We start from the raw sequence: 18,890 nt of genomic DNA, 5'->3' as shown, positions 1-18,890 counted from the left end.
CATAACAAATATAATAATAAAAATGTTTGAAATATTGGGCGCCTGGGTGGCTCAGTTGGTTAAGCGACTGCCTTCGGCTCAGGTCATGATCCTAGAGTCCCGGGATCGAGTCCCGCATCGGGCTCCCTGCTCAGCAGGGTGTCTGCTTCTCCCTTGGACCCTCCCCCATCTCATGCTCTCTCTCTCTATCTCATTCTCTCTCTCAAATAAATAAATAAAATCTTTAAAAAAAATGTTTGAAATATTGCCAGAATTATCAAAATGTGACACAGAAATGTGAAGTGAGCTAATGCAGTTGGAAAAAATGGCACCAATAGACTTGCTTGACTCAAGGTTGCTATAAACCTTCAATTTGTAAAAATACACAATACATGCAAAGATCAATAAAGCAAAGCATAAAATAAAACGAGGTATGCCTGTGCTCTAGATACAACTTGCCTATCAGATAAATGAATTGCAAATATTTTTTCCCACTCATTGTGTTGTCTTTTCACTTTTTTGGTGGTATCTTTTAAAGCACAAACATTTTGATGAAATCTGATATATTTTCTCTTTTGTTGCTTGTGCTTTTGATGTCGTATCTAAGAGACCGTTGCCTAATCCAAGGTCACAGAGATTTACTCCTAAATCTCTTAGTTTTCTTCTAAGAGGTTTATAGTTGTAGTTTACATTTAGGTCTGATCCATTTTGAGTTAACATCTGTCATGTAGGGGTAGGGGTTTTATTGAGGTAGGGGTCTGAATTCATTCTCTTGCATAAGGATATCCAATTACCCCAGCGCAATCTGTTGAAAAGACTATTATTTCCCCATTGGATGGTCCTGGCACTCTTGCTGAAAATCGGTTGACCATTGATGTATGGGTTTATTTCTGGACTCTCCATTCTATGCCATTGATCTATATTCTGGCAGTACCACAAAGTCTTAATTACTGTAGCTTTATACTAAGTTTTGAAATGAAGAAGCATGAGTCCTCCTCCACTTTTCTTCTTTTCCAAAGTAGTTTTAATGATTCTGAGTCCTTGCATTTCTATAAAATTTTAGGATCTGCTGTCAATTTCTGCAAAAAAAAAAAGTAGCTGATTTTGAGAAGGACTATGTTGAATCTGTAGATAGATTTGGGGAATAATGCCATCTTAACAGTATTAAGTCTTGGGAACCTTGCTGGCTCAGTCATTCAGCGTCTGCCTTCGGCTCAGGTCATGATCCCAGGGTCCTGGGATCAAGCCCTGCATTGGGCTCCCTGCTCCGCGGGGAGCCTGCTTCTCCCTCTCCCACTCCCCCTGCTTGTGTTCCCTCTCTCGCTATGTCTCTCTGTCAAATAAATAAATAAAATCTTTAAAAAAGGGGGGGGCGCCTGGGTGGCTCAGATGTTAGGCGTCTGCCTTCGGCTCAGGTCATGATCCCAGGGTCCTGGGATTGAGTTCCACATCGGAATCCCTGCTCCTTGGGAGCCTGCTTCTCCCTCTGCTTCTCTCTCTCTCTCTCTCTGTCTCTCATGAATAAATAAATAAAATCTTTAAAAAAAAACAATATTAAGTCTTCTGGTCCAGAACACAGGAAACTTTCCCATTTATTTAGGACTTCTTTCAGCAATGTTTTGTAGATTTCATTGTACATGTCTTGAACCTCCTTGTTTAAATTTATTCCTGAATATTTTATTATTTTTGATGATATTGTAAATTGAATTATTTTCTTAATTTTACTTTTGGATTTTTCATAGGTAGTGTATTGTAATATAATTGGTTTTTGTATATTGATCTTGCATCTTGCAAACTTGTTTAACTCATTTATTACTTCTAATACTTATGTTTATAAGATCATGCCATCTGTGGGGCCTCTGTGTGGCTCAGTTGGTTAAGTGTCTGCCTTCGGCTCAGGTCATGATCCCAGGGTCCTGGGATCCAGCCCCGAGATGGGCTCCCTGCTCAGTGGGGAGTCTGCTTCTCCCTCTGCCTCTCCCCACTGCCACCCACCCTCAGCTTGTGTACTCTCTCTTGCTCACTCTCTCTCTCTCTCAAATAAATAAATAAAATCTTTTCTTTTTTTAAAAAAAGATCACACCATCTGTGATAGCTTTACATCTTCCTTTACAATCTGAATGGTTTTTTTCATTGCCTAATTGGCTGGGATAAAACCTCCAGTTCAACGTTAAATAGAAGTAGTGAGAGTGGACATCCTTGTCTTATTTCTGACCTTAGAGGGGAAGATTTTAGTAGTTCACCATTAAGTATGATGTTAGCTATAGTTTTTTGTGGATGCCCTTTATTAAGCTTGGGGAGTTTCATTCTATTTCTAATTGTTGAGTGTTTTTACCAGGAAAGGGTGTTGGATTATATCAAATGCACTGTTATAAGTCTATTAAGATCACCATGTGGTTTTTGGTCTTTCTTCCATTCATGGGGTTTGGCATATTGACTGATTTTCATATGTTGAACAATATATGAATTCCCACGTTCCCGAGATAAAATCTCAGCTTGTCATGGTACATAACCCATTTTATGTGTTGCTGGATTCAGTTTGCTCATATTTTGTAGAGAATTTTTGCACCTATATTAGTAAAGGATAGTGGTTTGTGGTTTTCTTTTCTTGTGGTATCCTTGGTTTTCGTATCAGGGTAATACGAGCTTCAAAGAACAAGTTGGGAAGTGTTCCCCCTACTATTTTCTGAAAGGGCTTATAAAGGATTAGTATTAGGCACCTGGGTGGCTCAGATGGTTGAGCGTCTGCCTTCGGCTCCGGTCATGATCCCGGGGTCCTGGGATCGAGCCCCGTATCGGGCTCCCTGCTCAGCGGGGAGCCTGCTTCTCCCTCTGCCTCTCTCTCTCTGACTCTCATGAATAAATAAATAAAACATTTTTTAAAAAAGGATTAGTATTAGTTCTTCTTCAAATGTTTCATAAAATTTACTAGTGAAGCCATCTGGGCTTTGAGTTTTCTTTGTGGGTTTTTTTTCTATGACTACTTCAATCTCTTTAATTATAAAAGATATGTTCAGATTTCTAGAAATTTGTTAATTTCATTTAGGTTTTCTAATTTGTTAGCATGTTCATAGTATTTCCTTCCAATTCTTTTTGTTTCTGTAAGGTCAGTAAAGATATACAAAGAGTTTAGTCAACTGGGAACAGTCCCTGCAAGACTGCCCTCACTTTTAACTTAGTGGGGAAAAGGTGGAAGTGTTTCTAAAAACACTCTCAGGTTTGCTAATTTAATGGAAGGGCTCAACAGAAATCACTAAAAGTTATTATATCCATGACTTATTACAGGGAAAGGACACAGGATAAAATTAGTCATAAGAAGAGATGTACAGGACAGAATCTGGGAGAGATCCAAATGCAGAGCTTCTGATCATCTCTTCCCATGGTCATGGATAGCATTAACTCTTCCTAGACACAGTGTGCGACAATAGAGTATTATCAACCAAGGAAGCTCACCCAAATCTTTAGTGTCCAGACTTTTCAATGGGGCTTGGTCATATATTACTCAGGGCTGAACTTTGGGGGGTGGTCATATATTACTCGCAGGGCTGAACTTCATTCTCCAACTTTTCCCATAGGGTGGGCTAATTCCTTTAATCTGTAGTTCCTTTGAAGTTTGGAAATGATGCAATATGGCCAAAGGCCCCAGGCAAATAATGAAACTCCTATTAAGCAGGACTTTTCAGAGGCCTAGAGATCAAATCGCAGTTGTCAAGGGCAAAGGCCAGATCTCTACAGATGAGGTTAATTCTTCATTACACATAATGTACCCTCTTTCATTTCTGGTTTTAGTAATTTGAGTCTTTTCTTTCTTTTTCTCCTTGGTAGTTTAGCGAAAAGTTTGTCAATTTTTCTGATCTTTTAAAGAACCATCTTTTGGTTTCATTGATTTTCTGTTATTTTTGTACTTTCTAGTTCATTTATTTATTTTCTAATCTTTATTATTTCCTTTATTCTGTTTGCTTTGCATTTAGTTTATTTTTTTCAAGTTTCTTTTCTTTTTTTTTTTAAAGATTTTATTTATTTATTGACAGAGAGAGACACAGTGAGAGAGGGAACACAAGCAGGGGGAGTGGGAGAGGGAGAAGCAGGCTTCCCGCGGAGCAGGGAGCCCAATGCAGGGCTTGATCCCAGGACCCTGGGATCACGACCTGAGCCGAAGGCAGACGCTTAACGACTGAGACAGCCAGGCACCCCTTTTTCAAGTTTCTTAAGGTAAAAGTTTAAGTTGTTAATTTGAGGATTTTTTCTTTTTTTAATTTTATTTTATTTTTCAGATTTTATTTATTTATTTGACAGAGAGAGAGAGATAGCAAGAGCAGGAATACAAGCAGGGGGAGTGGGAGAAGGAGAAGCAGGCTTCCTGCTGAGCAGGGAGCCCGATGTGGGACTCGATCCCAGGATCCTGGGATTATGACCTGAGCCAAAAGCAGACGCTTAACGACTGAGACACCCAGGCGCCTTTTTTTTTTTTTTTAAAGATTATTTATTTATTTATTTGACAGAGAGAGAGAGAGAGACACAGCGAGAGAGGGAACACAAGCAGGGGGAGTGGGAGAGAGAGAATCAGGCTTCCTGCTGAGCAGGGAGCCTGATGCAGGGCTCGATCCCAGGACCCTGAGATCATAACCCGAGCCGAAGGCAGACGCTTAACGACCGAGCCACCCAGGCGCCCCTCTTTTTTTTTTTTTTAGAGAGGAGGTGAGAGGAGGGGTGGAGGAGGGGCAGAAGGAAAGGGAGAGAGAGAATCTTTTTTTGTTTTTTAAGATTTTATTTACTTATTTGAGAGTGAGAGAGTACAAGCAGGGGGGAAGGGGCAGAGGGAGAGAGAGAAGCAGATGCCCTACTGAGCAGGGAGCCTGACATGGGGCTTTGATCCCAGGATCCTGAGATCATGAGCTGAGCCCAAGGCAGTTGCTTAACTGCCTGAGCCACCCAGGGACCCAAAGAGAGAGAATCTTTTTTTTTTAACCATTTTTTTAAGATTTTATTTATTTATTTGCCAGAGAGAGAGAGAGTGAGAGTACAAGCAGGGGGAGGGGCAGAGGCAGAGGGAGAAGCAGACTCCCCACTGAGCAGGGAGCCCGATGTGGAACTCGATCTCAGGACCCTGGGATCGTGACCTGAGCTGAAGGCAGCCACTTAACCGACTGAGCCATCCAGGTGTCCCAAGAGAGAGAATCTTAAGCAGGCTCCACGCCCACTGCAGAGCCTGACTTGGGGCTCGATCCCACAACCCTGAGATCTTGACCTGAGCCAAAATCAAGAGTTGGATGCTTAACCGACTAAGGCACCCAGGTGCCCTGAGATAGTTTTTCTTTTTAATCATGGACATATTCAGCTATAAATTTCCTTCTAAGTACTGTTTTAGTTGTATCCCAGAAGTTTTGGCATTTTGTGCTTCTGTTTTCCTTCATCTCAATGTGTTCCATAATTTCTCTTATGATTTCTTCTTTGAACTACTGGTTATTTAGGAATGTGTTAATTTCCACATATTTGTTCATTTCCCCAATTTTTTTCTATTGTTGAGTTCTAATTTCATTTCATTGTGGTCAGAGAACACATTGGAGTCCTTTTAAATTTATTGAGATATATTTGTGGCCTAATACATTGCTCTATCCTAGAAAAGGTTCCATGAATAGTTCAGTGTATACTCTGCTGTTGTTGGGTGAAGTGTTCTATGAATGTTTTTGGTTTACTCATAGTGTTGTTCAAGTCTTCTATATCCTTCTTGATTTTCTACATAGTTATTCCATTAACACTCTGTTGAATCTCCAACTATTATTATTGAATTGTCTATTTTTCCCTTTAATTCCATCAGTTTTTGCTTCATGTATTTTGGGGCTTTCTTGTTAGATTTATATGTATTTATAATTGTTATGTCTTCCTGATGGATTGACACTTTTATCATGTTTAAAATGTCCTTCTTAGTGTCTAGTAACAATTTTTTGTCTTAAAATCTGTTTTGCCTGATATTCTCATAGCTATTCTTCATTTCCTTTGGTTACTGTTTACAGGGCATATCTTTTTTTCTTATCTATTTTTTTAAAGATTTTATTTATTTATTTATTTGAGAGAGAGAGAGAGAGAGAGAGAGTATGAGCAGGGGGAAGGGGCAGAAGGAGAGGATTTGTATGGAACCACAAAAGACCCCAAAATAGGTGGCTGGGTGATAGACATTGGGGAGGGTATGTGCTATGGTGAGGGCTGTGAATTGTGCAAGACTGTTGAATCACAGATCTGTACCTCTGAAACAAATAATACATTATATGTTAAAAAAAAAAAAGAAGGGGCACCTGGGTGGCTCAGTTGGTTAAGCAACTGCCTTCGGCTCAGGTCATGATCCCGGAGTCCCGGGATCGAGTCCCACATCGGGCTCCCTGCTCGGCGAGGAGCCTGCTTCTCCCTCTGGCCCTCACCTCGCCTGCTTCTCCCTCTGGCCCTCACCCCTCTCGTGTACTCTCTCTCTCATTCTCGCTCTCTCAAATAAATAAATAAATCTTTACAAAAAAAAAGAAGAAGATAGCAGGAGGGGAAGAATGAAAGGGGGGAAATTGGAGGGGGAGATGAACCATGAGAGACTATGGACTCTGAAAAACAAACTGAGGGTTCTAGAGGGGAGGGGGGTGGGAGGATGGGTTAGCCTGGTGATGGGTATTAAAGAGGGCACATTCTGCATGGAGCACTGGGTGTTATAGGCAAACAACGAATCATGGAACACTACATCAAAAACTAATGATGTAATGTATGGTGATTAACATAACATAAAAAAAAAAAGACCCCAAAATAGCCACAGCAATCTTGAAAAAGAAGAACAAAGCTGGAGGTATCACAATCCCAGATTTCAAGGAGAGGGAGCCTGACACAGGCCCTGACACAGGGCTCAATCCCAGGACCCTGAGATCATGACCTGAGCCAAAGGCAGACACTTAACTGACTGAGCCACCCAGGCACCCCTCATCTGTTTACTTTAAATCAGTCTATGTCTTTGAATCTAAAGTGCATATCTTGTAACATATAGTCAAATCATTTAAAAAAATAAAAAATTCTTCCCATTTACTATTTGCACCAAAAATAATAAAATATCTAGGAATAAACTTAACCAAAGAGGTGAAAGACCTGTACTCTAAAAATGATAAGACAATGATGCAAGAAATTAAAGATGACAAAAACAAATGGAAAGATATTCCATACTCATGGATTGGGAGAATATTGTTAAAATGTCTATACTACCCAAAGCAATCTACAGATCTAATGCAATCCCTATCAAAATATCAACATTTTTCACAGAACTAGAACAAATAATCCTAAAATTTGTATGGAACCACAAAAGACCTCAAAATAGCCACAGCAATCTTGAAAAAGAAGAACAAAACTGGAGGTATCACAATTCCAGATTAACATGCTGTAGTAATCAAAACAGTATGAAACAGACACCGATCAATGGAACAGAATACAAAGCCCAGAAAAAACCCACGATTATATGGCCAAGTCATCTACAACGAAGGAGGCAAGAATATACAATGGGGAAAAGACAGTCTCTTCAACAAAGGGTGCTGGGAAAACTGGCCAGCTACATATGAAAGAATGAAACTGGAGCATTTTCTTACACCATACACAAAAATAAACTCAAAATGGAGTAAGAACCTAATATGAGACCTGAAACCATAAAAATCCCAGAAGAGAGCACGGGCAGTAATTTCTATGACATCAGCCATAGCAACATTTTTCTAAATGTCTCCTAAGGCAAGAGAAACAAAAGCAAAAATAAACTATAAGGACTACATCAAAATAAAAATCTTCTGCACAGCAAAGGAAACAATCAACACAACAAAAAGACAACCTACTGAATGGGAGAAGATATTTGCAAGTGACATGTCTAATAAAGGGTTAGTATCTAAAATGTATAAAGAACTTACACAACTCAACACCAAAAAAACAAATAATCCAATTGAAAAATGGGCAGAAGACATGAACAGACATTTCTCCAAAGAAGACATTTGCTGTAATTACTGATAAGACAGGATTTAAGTCTGCCATTTTCCATTTGTTTTCTCTATGTCTAATGTCTTTTTTGTTTTTCTATTCCTCCATCACAATCTTCTTTGTGTCAGATAGATATTTTTAGTGTGCCCCTTTAATTACCTTGTTTACTTCACCATATTTTTGCTATTCTCTTAGTGGTTGTCCTGTGGATTGCAATTAGTATCTTTTTTTTTTTTTAAGATTTATTTATTTGTGTGTGTGTGTGTGAGAGAGAGAGAGAGAGAAAGAGAACATGCAGAGCGGAGGGACAGAGGAAGAGGGAGAGAGAGAATCCTAATCAGATTCCTTGCTGAGCACAGAGCCCCTCACAGCTCAATCTCATGACCCATGAAATCATGACCTGAGCAAAATCAAGAGTCGGATGCTTAACTGTCTGTGCCACCCAGGCACCCTGCAATTAATATCTTAACCTAAAACAATCTAGTGTGGATTAATACCAACTTAATTGCAATAGCATACAAAAACTGTGCCCCTATACACCCCCCCATTTTTACAGTATTATTACTACACAAATTACATCTTTATATGTTATAAGCCCATAAACAGTTTTATGATTATTGCTTTATATATATTGTCTTTCAAATCAGGTAGAAGAAAAAAAGTTACAAATAAAAAATACATTTATACTGTCTTTTACATTCACCTATGTAGTTACCTTTACTGGTGGTCTGTATTTCTTCTTGTGGATTTGAGTTACTGTCTAGTGTCCTTTCAAAGCAACCTAAAGGTTGCATTGAAAAAGTTAGGTTGCATACCTAACTTTTGGTATTTTTTGTAGTGCAGGTTGGCAAGCAGTGAATTCTCTCAGTTTTTGTTTTTCTGGGAATGTTTTACCCTCTTCTTCATTTTGAAGGATAGTTGTACTGGGTATAGAATTATTGGTTGACAGTCTTTTTCTTCAGCACTTTGAATATTCCATCACACTGTCCTCTGGTTTCCATGGTTTCTTTCTTTCTTTTTTTTTTCTTTTCTTTTTTTAGAGAGAGAAAGAGAATGTGAGCATGAGTGGGGGAGAGGGGCAGAGGGGAAGAGAGAGAGAGAAAGAATCCCAAGCAAATCTCTGTGCTGAGTATGGAACCCGACTCAGGGCTTGATCCCACCACCCTGAGATCACCACCCAAACTGAAGTCAAGAATCAAATGCTCAACTCACTGAGCCACCCAGACGCTGGTTTCCATGGTTTCTAATAAAAAACTAGTTGTTAGGGGCACGTGGGCAGCTCAGAGTGTTAAGCGTCTGATTTTGGATCAGGTCATGATCCCAGGGTCCTGGGATCGAGCCCCTGTGTCAGGCTCCCTGCTCAGCTCCCTCTCTTTTTGCCCTCCCCCCAGCTTGTGTGCACTTGCTCTCTCTCTCAAATAAAAATAAAAATCTTTAAAAAAAAAAAAGTAGCTGTTATTGAGAATCATTTGTGATGAGTCACTTCTGTCTTGCTAGTTTCAAAATTCTTTATCTTTGACTTTTGGGAAGATTGTAATGTGTCTCTTTGTGGATCTCTGTTTATTCTACTTAGAGTTTGTGAAGCTTCTTGGATGTGTAGATTGTTTTTCACTGAATTTGCAAAATTTTTGGCCATTATTTCTTCAAATTTTTTTTTCCTTCCCCTTTCTCTCCTTTTATTCTGAGGTTCCTATTATGTACATGTTTGTACAGCTGATGTTCCATAGGTCTCTAGGGTTCTATTCATTGTTCTTCATTCTCTTTTCTTTTTTTTTTCTTTGACTCGATAATCTCAATTGACCTATGTTTAGATTCACTGAATCTTTCTTCTTCCAGTTCAAGTCAGTTTATGGGGCCCTCTCATAAGTATTTCATTCAGTTATTATAGTTTTCAGCTCCAAACTTGTATCTGGTTCTTTTTTACTCTTTATTGATTACTCTTTATTGATTAATAGTCTCTATTTGGTAAGACATTGTTCTCATACTTTGTTTCAGTTCTTTGACATGGTTTTCTGTAATTATTGGAACATATTCATAATAGCTAATTTAAAAGATTTTGTCTAGTATGTCCAACATCTGGCCTTTTAGGGATAGTTTCTATTGAATGACTTTTCTTCCTGTGTTTAGACCATATTTCCTGTTTCTTTTGTGTCTCGTATTTTTGTTGTTGTTCTTGATAACTGGACATTTTATATAACATATGTGGCAGCTCTGGGAATTAGATTCCTTCCCCCGCCCCCAGGGTTAGTTGTAATTGTTGTTTGTGGTTTGTGTTAATGCTGCTATTGCCTTTTGTTTAAGGACTTCCTGAACAAAGTGTGTGAAGTTTGTAGTTGTTGGGTTTTTGTTTTTTATTTGATTTGGTTTGTTACATGTGGCCACTGAAATCTCTGCTCAGTTTAGCTTAGTGGTTAAGTCAACGATTGGACAAAGACTTCCTGAAATGCCTTGAATCAGGATATCACCTAGGCATTGCCAAAGGGCATTATGTGTGTGGTGGGGCATGTTTTCAACTCTCTAGCAGGCAGCTTACACCTCTGCCTTAGTCTTCGGTTCCTGCTTATACAGAGCTTCAATGTCAGGCAGTGGTGGGAAATTCAGGCCTTCCTGAGCATGGGTATAGTCTTGCACATGTGCATGATCTTCTAGAGTCCCAGGATTATGTCAGAGCTTTTCAAAATACCCTATGGACATCTTATTCCCAAGATTTTCCTTTTAAGTGTTTGGTCAGCTTTTTGTTTGCCCCAGTTGTTTTCAACAAATATCCTGGGGAAAAGGCTGTTCACACTGAGCACACTCTGAATCAGGTCAAATAAAGATAAGCTCTCTGATTAGGGGTTAACAGGGAATGCCAGACATGTTAAATAATGACAATTCTCTGAGAATGGGGCTTTATAGAGGGTTCCAAACCCATTCTGCCCCACTAGGGGCTACTAGGCTGCTGGTTTTCATGGTTACTGTGATTGTGAAGTTATTTGTTTTTAATAATTTTACAGAATTGGGAAGAGAAGGATGGGAATAGGTCATGTTTAAACACCACAAATCTTGGGGCACCTGGGTGGCTCAGTTGTTAAGCATCTGCCTTCAGCTCAGGTCATGATCCCAGGGTCCTGGGATCGAGCCCCACATCAGGCTCCCTGCTCAGCCAGGAATCTGCTTCTCCTCTCCCATTCCCCCTGCTTGTGTTCCCTCTCCCTGTCTCTCTCTGTCAAATAAATAAAATCTTAAAATAAAATAAAATAAAATAAAATAAACACCACAAATCTTGCTGTTCTTAGATTCAGCTATTTTCTTGTATACATTTTCTTTGGGTTATTATAAGCCTTTGGTTAATTTGGGGTCTTAAAAGCTGATTTTAGTAATTTTTGCTAGTGTTCTCATTGTTTTTATGAAGGAGTAGATTTTCAGAGGGCCTCACTTCATCATTCCAGAAATATCACAACTGATTTTTGTATATTGATTTTAATTTGAAAATTTTGCAAACATTTTATTATTTTTAATAGTTGACTAACTTATTCTTTAAGGTTTACTACATTGATAATCATATTACCTGGGATTTTTTTTTTCCAGATTTATTTATTTGAGAGAGAGAGAGTGGGAGGAGGGGCAGAGGAAGAGGGAGAGAGAGAGAATCTCAAGCAGACTCCCTGCTGAGTGCAGAGCCTGACTTGGGGCTCAATCTCATGACCCCAAGATCGTGACCTAAGCCACAATCAAGAGTCGGACACCCAACTGACTAAGCCACCCAGGTGCCCCTTACCTGGGATTATTTAATTTGGTTTCCTCCTTTCTAATTCTCACACCTTTTTTCCTTGTCTTATTGTGCTGGGTTCACTATCCATTACAATATTAGATAAAAATGGTAATGTTGGTATATTAGTTTACTAAGGCTGCCATAAGAAAATACCATAGACTAAGCAGCTTAAACAACAGAAATTTATTTTCTTACAATTCTGGAGGCTAGCAGTCCAAGATCAAATGTCAGGAGGTTTGGTTTCTTCTGAGGCCTCTGTCCTTGGTTTGTAGATGGCTACCCTATTACTATCTATTCACATTGTTCTCTCTCTGTGTGTGCAAGGTCTGGTGTCTCTCTCTCTTTTTTTTTTAAGATTTATTTGAGAGCGCGTGTGCACGCGCACGAGTGCAGGGAGGGGCAGAAGGAGAGGGAGAAGCAGGCTCCATGTTCAGTGGGGCTCAATCCCAGGATCCTGAGATCATGAACTGAGCCCAAATCAGACTGAGACACCCAGACACCCCTCTCTCCTCTTTTCATAAGGATACTAGTCACACTGGATTAGGGCCTACCCATATAACATCATTTTACCATAATTAAGTCTTCAAAAGCTCTATCTCCAAATATAGTCATATTCTGAGGTACTGGGGGTTAGGATTACAACATATGAATTTTGAGGTGACACAACTCAGTCCTTATTTTGTGATTTTAAAGGTAATGTATATAATGTTTCATCATCAACAAAGTATTTACTCCAGAGTTTGGTAGATACACTATCAGATATAGGAAGTTTTATTCCCAGCTGATTAAGAATTTATTTTAGGGAGCCTGGGTGGCTCAGTCGTTAAGCGTCTGCCTTCAGCTCAGGTCATGATCCCAGGGTCCTGGGATCGAGTCCCACATCGGGCTCCCTGCTCTGCGGGAAGTCTGCGTCTCCCTCTCCCACTCCCCCTACTTGTGTTCCTGCTCTCACTATGTCTCTCTCTGTCAAATAAATAAATAAATAAAATCTTAAAAAAATAAGAATTTATTTTAAATTCAGTAACCATCGAATTGTTTAAAAAAAATGCCTTCACATGATATTTCTTCTTTCATCTTTAAAAGTAGTTAATAACGTTAATATATTTTTATATGTTAAACCACCTTGCATTCCTAGGATATTCCCAACTTGATCACAATATATTATCTTTTTAATACATTTCTTTTTTTTTTATTATGTTATGTTAATCACCATACATTACACCATTAGTTTTGGATGTAGTGTTCCATGATTCATTGTTTGTGCATAACACCCAGTGCTCCACGCAGAATGTGCCCTCTTTAATACCCATCACCAGGCTAAACCCATCCTCCCCCACCCCCAGAACCATCAGTTTGTTTTTCAGAGTCCATCGCCTCTCATGGTTCATCTCTCCCTCTGATTCCCCCCCTTCATTCTTCCCCTCCTGCTTTCTTCTTCTTCTTCTTCTTCTTCTTCTTCTTCTTCTTCTTCTTCTTCTTCTTCTTCTTCTTCTTCTTCTTCTTCTTCTTTTCTTCTTTTCTTCTTCTTCTTCTTCTTCTTCTTCTTCTTCTTCTTCTTCTTCTTCTTCTTCTTTTCTTCTTTTCTTCTTCTTCTTCTTCTTCTTTTTTTAATATATAATGTATTATTTGTTTCAGAGGTACAGATCTGTGATTCAACAGTCCTGCACAATTCACAGTGCTCACCATAGCACATACCCTCCCCAATGTCTAATATCCAGCCACCCCATCCCTCCCACCCCCCTTTTTAATACATTTCTAAATTAAATTTGCTAATGTTTAGTTTGGATTTTTTTGAACTGTGTCTATAAGTGAAAACATAATTTTCCCTTATCATGACCTTTCCCTTATCCTGACCTTTTCTGATTTCAGTATCAATATTATATTACAGTCACAAAGTGAGTTTAGAGATGTTCTTTTCCCTCATCTCAGGAAGAGATTATACAAGATTGGAATGATCTGTTCTTGAAAAACTAGTAGAATTCACTTCTAAAAACACGTAGACATTGTATTTTTTTTTCTTTGGGAGATTTCAAATCATCTACTTCAATTTCCTTAACAATTTTGGTCTCTTCATTCCTACTATGGCATTTGTGGCTTTTTGTTTTTTTAAAGATTTTATTTATTTATTTGAGAGAGAGCGAGTGAGAGAGAAAGCACAAATGGGGGGAGGGGCAGAGGGCAAGGGAGAAGTAGACTCCCCACTGAGTGGGGAGCCCGACGCAGGGCTCAATCCCAGGACCCTGGGATCACGACCCGAGCCAAAGGCAGACACCCAATGACTGAGCCACCCAGGCGCCCCCCTACTGTGGCATTTTGAATTTGTCTTCATACTTTTCTATAACTTCTTCCATTTTCTCAAGGTTTTCAAATTTACAGGCATAGAATTTTTATATTTTAATCTTTTTATGGGTTTGTAGTTATATTCCCTTTATCATTAATATATGGATCTTCTTTCTCCGCATTAACTTTAGGAGTTTATCTATTTTACCAGTTTTCTTCAAAGAACATTCTCAGTTTAGTATGCGAGTCTTTATCTTGGGGTTGTGAGTTCAAACCCCAAGTTGGGCATAGAGTTTACTTAAAAAAAAAAAAAAAAGACCATTCTCAGTTTTATTGACTTTTTATTGTTCTCCCACCCCCTTTTTCATTGATTTCTGCTACTACTTTTATAATCATTCTTATGCTTACAGTTTTGTAATTTAATCTGTTCTATTTCAAACATAAGGTGTATAGTTGGCCAATTAGCCCTACTTTTCCAATATAAGCATTTAAGACTACATATTTCCCTCTATGTATCACTTTACTGTATACTATCTATTTTTTTTTAAGATTTTATTTATTTGAGAGAGAGTACACAAGCTGGGGAGAGAGGCAGAGGGAGAGGGAGAAGCAGACTCCCCCTGAGCAGGGAGCCTGATGCAGGGTTCGATCCCAGGACCCTGAGATCATGGCAGCCAAAGGCAGCCGCTTAACTGACTGAGCCACCCAGGCACCCCTACTATCTATTTTTTAAAGATTTATTTATTTTAGAAAGAAAGAGAGCATGGGGTTAATATATTGGGGGGGCAGAGAGCCCAATGTGGGGCTCGATCTCACAACCCTAAGATCATGAGCCAAAACCAAGAGCTGGACACTTAACCGATTATGCCACCCAGGTGCCCCAACTATCTATTTTTAAGTATTTTCACTATTGTTTGTTCCACTATTGTTTTAAAAATTCCCATTGTGATTTCTTCTTTGACACAGACCAGTTATTTAGAGTTCTTTAAATCTTCAAAGGAAATATTTTGTTTTATTGACTTATGATTAACAACATTGTGGTAAGACGACCTGGTTGGTGCAATTTGATTCTTTGGTATTTTATGAGACTGGCATTTATGGGCTGGTACATTAATATCTGAAAGTATTCCATGTATGTTTGAATGTACATTTTTTAGCTGTTGGGTTTGAATTGCTTATTTGTTGAATCAAACTTTTTATTCAAGTCTTCTAAATCTTTACCAGTTTTCTATTTCCTGCTTTATGTATCAATAAGTGAAGAGCAGTATGTTGAAATCTCCTAATGATGATGTGTTTCTCAATTTTTCCCTTTGGTGCTTGCTTCAGCAGCACACATACTAAATTTGGAAGATATAGAGAAGATTAGCATTGTCCCTGCACAAGGATAGCACACAGATTCATGAAGCATTCCCGTATTTAAGAATTATTTTTCCCATGTTGTTCTTTTTTTTTTTTTAAGATTTTATTTATTTATTTGACAGAGAGAGACAGCGAGAGCAGGAATACAAGCAGGGGGAGTGGGAGAGGGAGAAGCAGGCTTCCCGCCGAGCAGGGAGCCTGATGTGGGACTCGATCCCAGGACCCTGGGATCATGACCTGAGCCGAAGGCAGACGCTTAACGACTGAGCCACCCAGGCGCCCTCCCATGTTGTTCTTTTGGTAATATTTATGAGCTTAAGTGGTAGACCTTAATCTCTGAGAAACCTGAGGGCCCAAATTGAGGGCACTTTCTTCCAGAAAGAAATATGCATCTCCCAGAAGCTAGGGAACATTAAGGACCTGGATGATTTTAGCCTCTGCCAGGATCCCTGGCTTATTGTGGGGGCTATGGTTATCTTTCCTTTGCTGCTGGTCCCAGGCTTATCTCTCAACTAGTAGCCCACGTATCCAAGGCATAGCATAGAGTAAATGCAGTTCAAACATTTGAGTGATTCCATTTAATTTACTAAAGGCAATTTAAATTAAAATATGGTTCCTGCTCCCAAGGAATTTGTAATTTGATGGCAGATGACATAATTATTGTGCTGGATACTTTCACCAGCCTTGTTTGACAAACTTCATGTGTCCTTGCTTTAACATTAATTCATCCATTGTTCAAATCGTTGAAAATGCAGTCTTAAGTGCTCTTTTTGACTTCTCTCTCGATTTTCTTCCTTTCTCACAGGCCATTTACTCCTTTTCAGTTTGATTCAATGACTCCATTTCTTCTGCTTACTTTAATTAGGTTGGCAAGTGACCAAATACATAATCCACTCTGACTTGAACAAAAATAAAATGCTTAAGGTTCATGTAACCAAGAAATCTAATGTGGGGGTTCAGACTTTGGCACAGCCTGCTCCGAGGACCAAATGATGTGGTCAGCAATATTTCCCTCTTTGTAGTCCTACTTTCTTCTGCGTTGTTTCCACTCTTAGGCCTGCAACTCACTGAAGCAAGATGAGCCCCAGTAACTCCAAGCCTACACATTCCACAACAATCCTAGCTTTTTTTTTTTTTTTAACAATCCTAGCTTCTTTCCAGGCAACAGAATTCCCAGAATGTTCACTCTAGCAACATAATTAGCTTCGAGTAAGTGCTTGTTTCAATCAGGGCTAGGCACTGTGGAAGCCTTGACTGCCTGGATCTAATTCACACACCTACTTCTGAAGCCTGGGATCCAGTCACAGAATGGAAAGAATGGAAAGCCAGTTTTTAAATGCTACAAAGGCCCTATATCATTTTCCTTACTTTATTTCCTACCTTCGTCCCCCGTGGCTCATATCACTCCAGCTACACTGGCTTTATTACTATCTTTAAGGATGTCAAGCATGCTTGCTCTTTAGGGTTTCTGGATTTATTCTTATCTCTGCCTATAATTTTGTTAACACAGATATCATTTCAGTTAAGTTTTTGCTTAGTATTGCATCCCATAATATCCTTTGCTGGGGTCTTTTTAGACAGCTACCAAATCAATTTTCTTTCACAACTACAGTCTTTTATAAGATTCACATTTGATGTGAGGTGAAAAAAAATCAAGCAAAATACTCAATGATCTAAAGTCCTAATTTATACCATTCTGTGGTCTCTTAACCTAACATCCTAAATCTACTTTGAAGGGAACTAGTGTATGTACAAGTGACTCCCAAGTCTGTGGTCTTCAACTGTTTTGTCCCAAAGAGAACTTTGGAAAATATGTACCCTTTATACTTTGACTACAAAAATGTGTAAGTTTAATAGTTGCAAGTTTGTAGTTCCTGGCATATTGTACATTGTGTTATATATACTTTAAATATATCATTGTCAAAACCTTGGCACTTAATTCATTCTGTTTATGGAAAATGGCCACTCTGGAGCACCTGGGTGGCTCAGTCGTTAAGCATCTGCCTTCGGCTCAGGTCATGGTCCCAGGGTCCTGGGATCGAGCCCCGCATTGGGCTCCCTGCTAGGCGGGAGGCCTGCTTCTCCCTCTCCCACTCCCCCTTGCTTGTGTTCCCTCTCTCGCTGTTTCTCTCTGTGAAATAAATAAAATCTTAAAAAAAAAATTAAGAAAATGGTCACTCTATAACCTAACTGGCCAGTCCTTATCATCAGAAAAGATCTGACCTCATTTGAATTCAAAACAGTTAATTGATAAACATTCCTATTACAACCTACTCTCTTTCAAGTTATAAGATGATAGAAGACAGAGAAGGTAGAAGTTTGTGTCTGGGTGAAATATGGTCCTGCTTCCTTCAGTATTTCTCTCTCTGGTGCTATGCAGCCTGGCGTTTTCGCTTTGTTTGGATTGCTTCCCAAAGATTTTTATACCCTGGGGCAGTGCACCAGAGTAAGAACTGGGATGAGTGAGGTAGCCTTACTTTTGTAAAAGAGACGGAATCTGTGTAAGATGAATTAGTAAAGAAGTCCTGAGGAATCCATTCTCATCTGGGTGGAGATCATTTTAAATTCAGGGTACAGATGAAACAAAATTTGCAAAATAATTCCATAAGACTACACTACCATTTGAAACTAAAGATTACCTGTCCTAGAGCATTTCACCTACCTATGCCAGAGGTAGGATTACAAAAATATTCCCAAATCAGGGGCACCAGTTGAGCGTCTGACTCTTGGTTTCAGCTCAGGTTATGATGTCAGGGTCGTGAAATCAAGTCCTGCATCGGGCTCTGCACTTGGCAGGAGTCTACTTGAGAGTCCCTCTCTCCCTCTCCCTTCCTCTGCTCCTCCTCCTGCTCTCTTTCTCTAATAAATAATCTTTAAAAAAAACTTTCCAGGGCACCTAGGTGGCTCAGTCATTAAATGTCTGCCTTTGGCTCAGGTCATGATCCTAGAGTCCTGGGATCAAGCCCCACATCAGGCTCCCTGCTTGGCAGGAAGCCTGCTTCTCCCTCTCTCCCTCCCCCTGCTTGTGTTCCTGCTCTCACTATCTCTCTCCCTGTCAAATAAATAAATAAATAAATAAATAATAAATAATAAATAAATTTAAAAAATTTCCAAGTCAAAGTTTTCTAAAATTTCTATTTGAATTATAGAAATTGTAACATCTCTCAGTTCAAAGGAAACAATCTGGGTTCTAAGACTACATTAAATAGCAATGCTCCAGGGCATGAATTTTACAAGTTTTTCCTCTGAATTAAGAGTCAAAAAAACAAGGTTAATTAATTTCAGAATACTTATAAATTTTTTTAAAAAAGATTTTATCTTTAAGCAGTCTCTACATACAACATAGGGCACAAACTTACAACCCTGAGATCAAGAGTCACGTGCTCTACCAACTGAGCCAGCCGGTCGCTCCATGAATATTTATGCTTAAATTTACATACACAATCACAATAGAGCTGCTTGATACATTTCGGTTCACTTGCCATAGCTAATAGAATACATGCTGGATGTGATTAAACTTTGAGCTTCCTTGCCA

The 18,890-nt window shown here is 39.1% G+C and overlaps 1 protein-coding gene and 1 non-coding gene across 2 annotated transcripts in view; one reads left to right on the top strand and one right to left on the bottom strand.

Annotated features, from left to right (window-relative positions):
* Positions 1–18,890, bottom strand: part of LOC112824593 (monocarboxylate transporter 1-like) — a 34,485-nt gene that overhangs the window by 12,090 nt on the left and 3,505 nt on the right. The gene's annotated exons all lie outside the window — the stretch shown is intronic.
* LOC112824697 (U6 spliceosomal RNA) lies at positions 15,310–15,415 on the top strand. The gene has a single exon (XR_003208500.1). It is a non-coding gene; the product is annotated as a U6 spliceosomal RNA (small nuclear RNA).

This window comes from Callorhinus ursinus, unplaced genomic scaffold (genome assembly GCF_003265705.2).
Source record: "Callorhinus ursinus isolate GAN/ISIS: 27379988/994484 unplaced genomic scaffold, GSC_fseal_2.0 scaffold9, whole genome shotgun sequence".
Classification (NCBI taxonomy): Eukaryota; Metazoa; Chordata; class Mammalia; order Carnivora; family Otariidae; genus Callorhinus; species Callorhinus ursinus.
Note: the sequence above shows the minus strand (reverse complement) of the source record. Positions and strands in the feature narration are given on the sequence as shown.